Raw genomic sequence first — 7,823 nt, forward strand, 5'->3', positions numbered from 1 at the left:
TCAGCATGCAATACACACACACTGTGAAGATCAAAGTCTTACAAGTTCATGGTGTTATGAACACGAACCACCTCAGGAAGAGATGATGTGGAGACTGAACTCTGGGAAGAGGTCAGGCTGGGAAGGGCCACAGACACTGAAGCTATGACCAGGGGACATAAAGTCAAATGACTCAATACCATCTGTAACTCCACTTGCAAGTAAAATGACGTAAGTTCCACCTTAGCAAGCACACCTTGTCTATTATTCTCCCTGTTATACAATCAGGCGGGCCAAAGCCAAACTCACCATGATTATTGCCTACCACAGGCTATCTCCTGTCCACTCTCAGAACAGATCACTGTCAAGGTAGCATAGCCTGGAGTGCTCTCTAATAATCCTTTATCCTTTCTTCCTTCCCTTCCTTCCTTCTCTCCTTTTGTGAGACAGGGTCCTATGACATGCAGTGCTGGGGATGGAACCCAGGGTTTCATGCATGCTAGGTGAGCACTGTACCTACTGAGCCACATCCCCAGTCAGAAGCTGCTGAGTTTCTGGAAATCACAGGTAGAGTTCCCTTAGCTGTAGTATACAAAGGAGACCAGAAGATCCTAGACCAGTATGCCAATCAAAAGATAATTCTGAGATTGGTCTCCATCTAAGATATACCTTAAAACTGAAATAAGAGCTGGGGAAGTGGAGGCAGAGGAGGGAGGATCTCTGTGAGTTCAAGGTCAGCCTGGTCTACAAAGAAAGTTCAGGGATAGCCAGGGCTATCCCTGTCCTGAAAAACAAAACAAAAACTTGAAGTAAGTGGGGAAGGAAGATGGCTCAGTGAGCAAGGCAGTTATGTCACCTGACAATAAAACAGAAAATAAAACATCAGATTATCTATTAAAGGTGAAATGTTTGTGTTTTCATGGTCAGAGAATGAATGAAATTTCAATTTTAAAAGCGGGGATGAGGAGGCTAGAGAGATAGCTCAACAATTAAAGGCACTTGTGCTTGGTTCCCAGCACCCATGCCAGGTAGCCCACAACTTTCTGAATTCTAGTTCCAGGAGATCCGATGCCCTCTTCTGGCTTCCTAGCATTTTATAGGCTAAAGTAAGAGGATTGTGTTGAGCTCAAAGCCAGCCTGGGCTACGCAGTGAATCCCAGGCCAGCCTGGGCTACAGCAGAAGACTCTGTAACTCGAAGAGGGAAGTGAGGAGGCTCAGAGGGTAAAGGTATGCGCCACCACAACAGATGACCTGAGTTTGATCTCTGGGTCCTCCATGCTGTTCTCTGACATAGTATTTAGAACGTATGCCCTTATCCCATAAATAAATATAATTTTAAAAAAAAAAATAGCCCAAGAAACAAGGACTGGGGAAATGGTTCAGTTGGTAAAGTGTTTCAATTTCTAAAACTTAGCTTAAACAAACAAACAAAACCAGCCAGCTTGCTGACATGCACTTGTAAACCCTGGTGCTGAGAAAGCAAAGACAGGTGGATCCCTGGGACGTGCAGGCCAGCCATCCCAGCCATATCAGCCAGCTTCAGGTCAATGAGAAACTGACACAGAAAGACTCAGTGGTACTAGCTGCCTAGAGCCTGGCACAGTTCCCGGCCTCCCAAGGCCGCTCCTCTTGCACGCTTCATTGCTCTGTTCTGTTCCATGTGGCCACTGAGCGCTCAACACTACAAAGCACCTCTCATCTGTCACCTCAGGGATAAATTTGGCTTATTCTGCCATACATATTCAGTTTTCTGTTTGCTTCTGTCCCCAGCAAGGTTCTCAAGGAGCTGAACCCTTGGGCCTTTGAAGTGTCATTCCATGGGGACCTAAGCCTACCAAGAACAGCAAGATTCAACAGCTACCTTCTACCTGGGTATGGTGGGGCATACCTGGAAACCCATCACTCTTAAGACTGAGGCAGGAGGATTGCTACTTAGAGACAAGGACTTATTATTAAAAAAAGAAAGAAAGAAAGAAAGAAAGAAAGAAAGAAAGAAAAAAAAAAAAACCTAACCTGTGGAAGATGGAGGCAGAAGGACTAGGAATTCAAGGCCATCCACTGCATGAGAAAAACAAATAACAAAAATTAAACTAATTAATTAAAATAAAAATTATGCAAGCTTCTGAGCTAATCCGGGAGACTGATGGAACAGAGATTCTTTCCCCAGCTTTACTGATGTAGAAATCAAAGCTTGGCATGTACCTGTGGCTTATCCCAGCAGATAAGCTACCTTTGGCCCAGCAGTGCAGCGAGTCCAGATGAAAGATGAGCTTTGCGCTGCAGCCCATGTGGAATAAATAAAAATAATGAGGATTTGGCACCAGGGAGCTGATATATCCCCTGTAAACCCAACACTTGGGAGGATGAGGCAGGAGGATTGCTACAAGTTTGAAGTCAGCCTGGATTATACACGTAGTTCTGGGTCAGTCAAGGTTTTGTGACAAGACCTTGTCACAAAACAAACAATAGAGAGGGACAAAAAAAAAGAAAGAAAGAAAGAAAGAAAGAAAGAAAGAAAGAAAGAAAGAAAGAAAGAAAGAAAGAAAACCCTATGAAGTGGTATTCCCTGTTTATAGAAGATACACACTACTTGTTTCTTTTACTGTAATGTGCAGTAAGACATACAAGAGGATATGAACTCAGTCCTGCTTTGTGCTATTGGTTCTATTCTTTCCTTTTTTGAAACAAGATCTTACCATGCCCTCAAGCCTTGAGTGGGTTGGTAGAGTGCTTGTCAGGCACAGGGCAAATGGGAAAAGAAAAAGTAAAAATGTATGGGTATGTGTGTGAAGGAATATGCCCAATACACAATAGATTTCATACCTGTATGAAAAGCCGATAAAGAAAAAATAAACTAAGGAAAGTTATGGCTCCCTCAGTTGAGGCCCAGAGGCCTGGCTTGGGGTGTGAAGTGATTACACACCGGCCAAGGATGCTGCTGGAGCCTCTTACAAAGACAGTGTGACAGTTGTGTAAGGTTTCACAAAGGGGGAAAATCCCTAAGAAGTAGACACTAGAGCCAGGAGTGGTGGTGCACATCTATAATCCCAGCACACAGGAGGCAGAGGCAGGAGGATCAAGGATTCAAGGTCAGTCTAGGTGACCTGAGACCCTGTCTCAAAACAACTAAGGTTCAAAATTGCAATGTTGAAATGACTTATGGATTAGTAAGTAAATGTTTTGTTCTTGGCAGGCAGTTCTTTCCAAACAATCTGCTAAGTACATAGAGACTTACCCAATGGATGTGGATCCTGACTTTCAAGGAGTTAAGAAAACCTCAACCCAGAGTGAAATGGTTTATCAGGCCACAGACATCCATCTCCTGTGGGTGTTTATAAACTACTGCCAGGATGTCTTCACCTGAGGTATCCACACTGACATCAAGCCTATGATTTCCAGGTACCAAAGTCCAACTCTGGAATCTTCCAGCCTAGATCTTGCCTCTTATTTTCTCAAGTGCCAGATGTTAGGGTAATACTATAAGATCCTATTCTCTCCAGATGTGAGGGTAATACTATAAGATCCTATTCTCTCCAGATGTGAGGGTGATACTATAAGATCCTATTCTCTCCAGTGCAGGCTTGTTTTCCGGCCACTTTTTGATAATGACTGAGCAACTCCCACATCAGAGGGTATAAAAGTTAAGATCCACTCACTCTCCAAAGAAAGTGAAAACTCAGACAGGGTATCTCTGTGTAGCCCTGGCTGTCCTGGCCTTGAACTTACAGAGTGCCTCTGCCTCCTGAGTGGGGGGATTAAAGGTGTGTGCCACCACTACCTGGCTGTGAAAACTCTATAAAGTGGCTACGGTAACTGTCGTGAAGGTGGACCATTCTGGGTTTCCTGACTTTACTATCTGGGTTCTCTGAGCAGTCAATTCAAAGATTACCATTCAAGTGGGAATCTATGAGGGTAAAGTTTGTGTTCAGTTAATGAACCAAAGCTACAATCAGCTCCAGGAGTTACTGCCCTGTATAGTAAGAACAAATCTCCATGGCTAGATAACCACTTGGTTTACAAAGAACAACCCAGTTCTCAATACCAGTGGCCAGGCTCTTTCTTCTTCTCAGAGAGTCTTCCTGAGCTGGGGTCTCGATGTGCAGCCCTGGCTGACTTGGAACTTGCTGACCTTGAATTCAAACATTCTCCTGCTTCAATCTCCTGAATATTGAAAATGTCACAACCCTGGTCAGGCCAAGTGACACACACCTAGAATTTTTTTTTTTTTTTTGGTTTTTTGAGACAGGGTTTCTCTGTAGCTTTGGAGCCTGTCCTGGAACTCCCTTTGTAGACCAGGCTGGCCTCGAACTCACAGAGATCCACCTGCCTCTGCCTCCCAAGTGCTGGGATTAAAGGCGTGCGCCACCACCGCCAGGCTCACACCTAGAATTTTTGTCTTCAGGAGGCTGACAGGAGAATCAATCAGTTCAAGGGCAGGCACAGGGCAGCCTAGGCTGCATAATGAAACCTGGTCACAAAACAGCAAAAACAAGTCAACCCTAGGGGAGAGCAGTGGGACCACTAAAGCCAAAACTGAAGCTCAAAAGAGTGATGTATGTATCCTGCCAAAGTGGCAAGACTCAAACCCAGGGCCGTCCCCACCAGTTAAGCCTCCCTTTGTGTTTCCATTATTCTCCTGCATGGCTAGGCTCCGAGCTAGCCGCTGAAGTTCTATGGTTCTATTTCAAACACACAGCCGCTTTCACTGAAGTGTCCCTGAAATCCTCAATCCTGAGCACTCACTGGCTTACACAACGCTGAATCGTCTTGGGAAAAGAAAATTGGGGGGGGGGGGGGGAGCGGGTACGGGATAGTCCAGGTCAAGTATCGGAAAGATGCCTCGCTCCTGCGGTCCCGCAGATCTCGACTTCTCACCCAGTTGCTCCCAAGAGCTCCGGGTGTCACTGCTGCTTCAAGAGAGCCCGACAAAGGTGTGTCGCAGACACTGTCCCGAGAGGGTAACTGCCCCAGGGATGCAAGCTGGACGACTCCAGGCTACCTCCAGCGAGCCCACCTGATTGCTGCCGGATCCTATTCTCCTCATAGAGCTCATTCTAATGTGAGTGGGTTTATAATCTGCTGCCCCCAAAGTCCCGTCGCGCAGGTGGGGAAACTGAGGCTTGGAGAGGGAATGTTGCTTTGCCTGAGAGAGGAGTCGAGAGGACCGGATCCCCACCCGCAGATGCAAAGATCCGACCCTCAGGTGAAGGTTGCTATAGGGAGGCGTCGGGAAACGACGACCCTCAATACTCCCCACGACAGGTTAGGTCGTGGTAGGAAGCACCACCCCAAGAGAAGGGCCGAGGTGGGAAGTCTCGCCTTCCGCACGGGGTGAGACGCGCGAAGATCCGGCCTAAAAACCCTCCCCGGAGTCACCAGCCGGGTAGTCGTAACGACAGGAGGTGACCCGGAATCGCGGAGCCTCCCCCGAAGTCCCCAATCCTCACTCACCCAGCGCCCCTCGGTACCGACTCGCTCACACACCGCGCGCGGCCGGGTAGATCTCTGAGGCACTGGGGCCGGACGCAAGCCCGCACCACTGGGGCGCTACCACCATTCCCGAAGGCTGAGGGGGTGGGGCGTGGCCGGCACAGCCGAGACTCCGCCCACAAGGCCAGCACGCGCGCGCTCTAGAGGACGGCCTTCTTTCCTTTGCTCCCCTTCCAAATCTGCGCTTCTTGGTACGGTCCCAGTGGGTCACGCCCCTTAACTCTGCTCGGAAAGCCCCGCCCCTAAGTCGAGCTCTCCGTTCCTAGGCCACGCCTCACTTCTCTCCTCAGAGAAGCCCCGCCCCCAGGCCTTGCACTGGTGCCTGGGTTACGCCACGCCCCTCTCGAAGAGGCCCCGCCCATCCCTGGGCTTAGATCGGAGGTAAGGGTGCAAGGCTGTGGCAGCTTGTACTTGCGTGACCCTGTCTCTCCCCCTGGCAGCTGAACCCGCTCTCTTGGGTCAATGCGGGATCGTGGCTGGGCGTCACCTCGTGTGGCCTCCTGCTGCTGGCCTCGAGCTCATGTCTTTGTCAGCTGATAGTGTAGAGGCTGATACGGGCACCGTTGGCCCAGGAGTCCCCGACTGAGATTTGAAAGTTAGCCGGCTTGAGGGAGGAAAGTGGCTAGGGAAGAGGCGAAGGCAACAAGGTTTGGAAATCGGGATGCCAGCAGCCGTCCTTGTCATCCCAGCGCTCAGGAGGCTGAGGCTGGAGGATTCCGAGTCGGAGACCAGCCTACGCTGTTAAAAATTGAAGACCAGGAGAGCATAGGCTACCAAGTGAGACCTGCCTCAGAAATAAAAAAGAGGCATAGCAGATGTAGCTCAGCTGGTGCAGCGCTCACCTAGCATGCAGGAAGCCTTGAATTCCATCCCCAGCACTGCATAAAGGGAGCAAAGCGGAACAAGTCCCAGCACTCAGAAGACTGCAACAGAAGAATCACCCTTAGCTACATAATGAGTTTGGGGCCAGCCTGAGCTACTCGTAAAAAAAAAAAAAAAAAAATCAAAAGAACAGAAAATTCAGCTGTATTGAAATTAAGAATCCCACCTCTGCCCCCTACAGGTTTGGGGTAACAGGAACGTGAGAATTGGGTGACTGAACAATCTTTGTTCCTAAGGACAAGAGTGAGTGCTCTGGACAGCAAAGACTATCTTTACGACTGTTACTATTATTAGCAAAGGTTACCCAAGATGGCTCTCTGGGTAAAAGGTGCTTGTTGTTCAAGATGACTCAGTCTGTGCTCGGGACAAACAGCGGAAGGAGAGAACTCCCTCCCTCTGATTGCCCTCTGACACATGTATGCCACTTGCACACGCACTAATAAAAAGTAAATGCAATAAAAATTTTTTAATGTTCTGCTGTGACCCAGCACTGCGGAGGCAGAAGCTGGAGGATCTCTGTTTGTTCAAGACCAGCCTGCCCTGCATAGAGAACTCTAGGTCAACCAAAGCTATATAGTGAGACTCTGTCTCCAAATAATAATAGTAATTAGAAGAAGATAGGCTTTACTACAAATTCCTCTTGGACCAGTGAGCAATTTCTCTCAGAGACCTCTCTCCATCTTCATTAAATGTGTAATCATTCATATATATATATATATAAGCTTTATTATTGTTTTTCTTTTTTCCTTTCTTTCTGGCTGTACTGGAACTCACTCTGTAAGCCAGTCTGGTCTCAAATTCAGAGATCCCCTGCCTCTGCCTCCCCAGTGCTGGGATTAAGGATATGCGCCGCCACCCCCACTCCATTATTGTTTTTCAAGCCAGAGCTTTATGTAGTCAAGATGGACTCCAACAGGCCATACAGCCAAGACTGGCCTTGAGCTCCTTTCAGGCATGCTTGCCACATCTGGCCCTTTCCCCATTTAAGACAGACCTGTGAGATGTCTGAGCGAGGAAAGGTGCTTGCTGCCGAGCCTGACTGACAGCTTGAGTTGGATCCTGAAGATCCATAAGGACAGAGAGAAATGACTCCAGGAATTTATCCTCTGACTTACACACACACACACACACACACACACATGCTCTCACACACACACATGCACACACACACACATGCACACACAATGTAATTTTAAAATATTGGGGTTTTTTTCTTTCGATTTTTCAAGACAGTGTTTCTCTGTGTAGCCCTGGCTGTCCTGGAACTCACTCTGTAGACCAGGCTGGCCTCAAACTCAGAGATCCACTTGCCTCTGTCCCCCAGTGCTGGGATTAAAGGCGTGTGCCACCACCAGCCAGCTTCAAAAATTCTTAAAACAGGCAACCATGAATAATAAAAGAGTGTAATATAAAATCCTACAAAAAGAGATTACGATGGCACCCGAGGTTGTGATTCCTATGGCTAGGAAGG

General features: G+C 47.9%; 1 protein-coding gene across 1 annotated transcript in view; it reads right to left on the minus strand.

Moving 5' to 3' along the window:
• The window catches only part of LOC130872021 (NADPH--cytochrome P450 reductase), a 44,033-nt gene extending 38,484 nt beyond the window's left edge, over positions 1–5,549 (minus strand). Inside the window, exon 1 of the mRNA XM_057765815.1 lies at positions 5,432–5,549. The gene's annotated coding sequence lies outside the window, so the exon portion shown is untranslated. The remainder of the gene's footprint in view (positions 1–5,431) is intronic.
• Positions 5,550–7,823: the final 2,274 nt, after the last annotated feature.

The sequence above is a fragment of the Chionomys nivalis genome, chromosome 3 (assembly GCF_950005125.1).
Source record: "Chionomys nivalis chromosome 3, mChiNiv1.1, whole genome shotgun sequence".
Taxonomy (NCBI): domain Eukaryota; kingdom Metazoa; phylum Chordata; class Mammalia; order Rodentia; family Cricetidae; genus Chionomys; species Chionomys nivalis.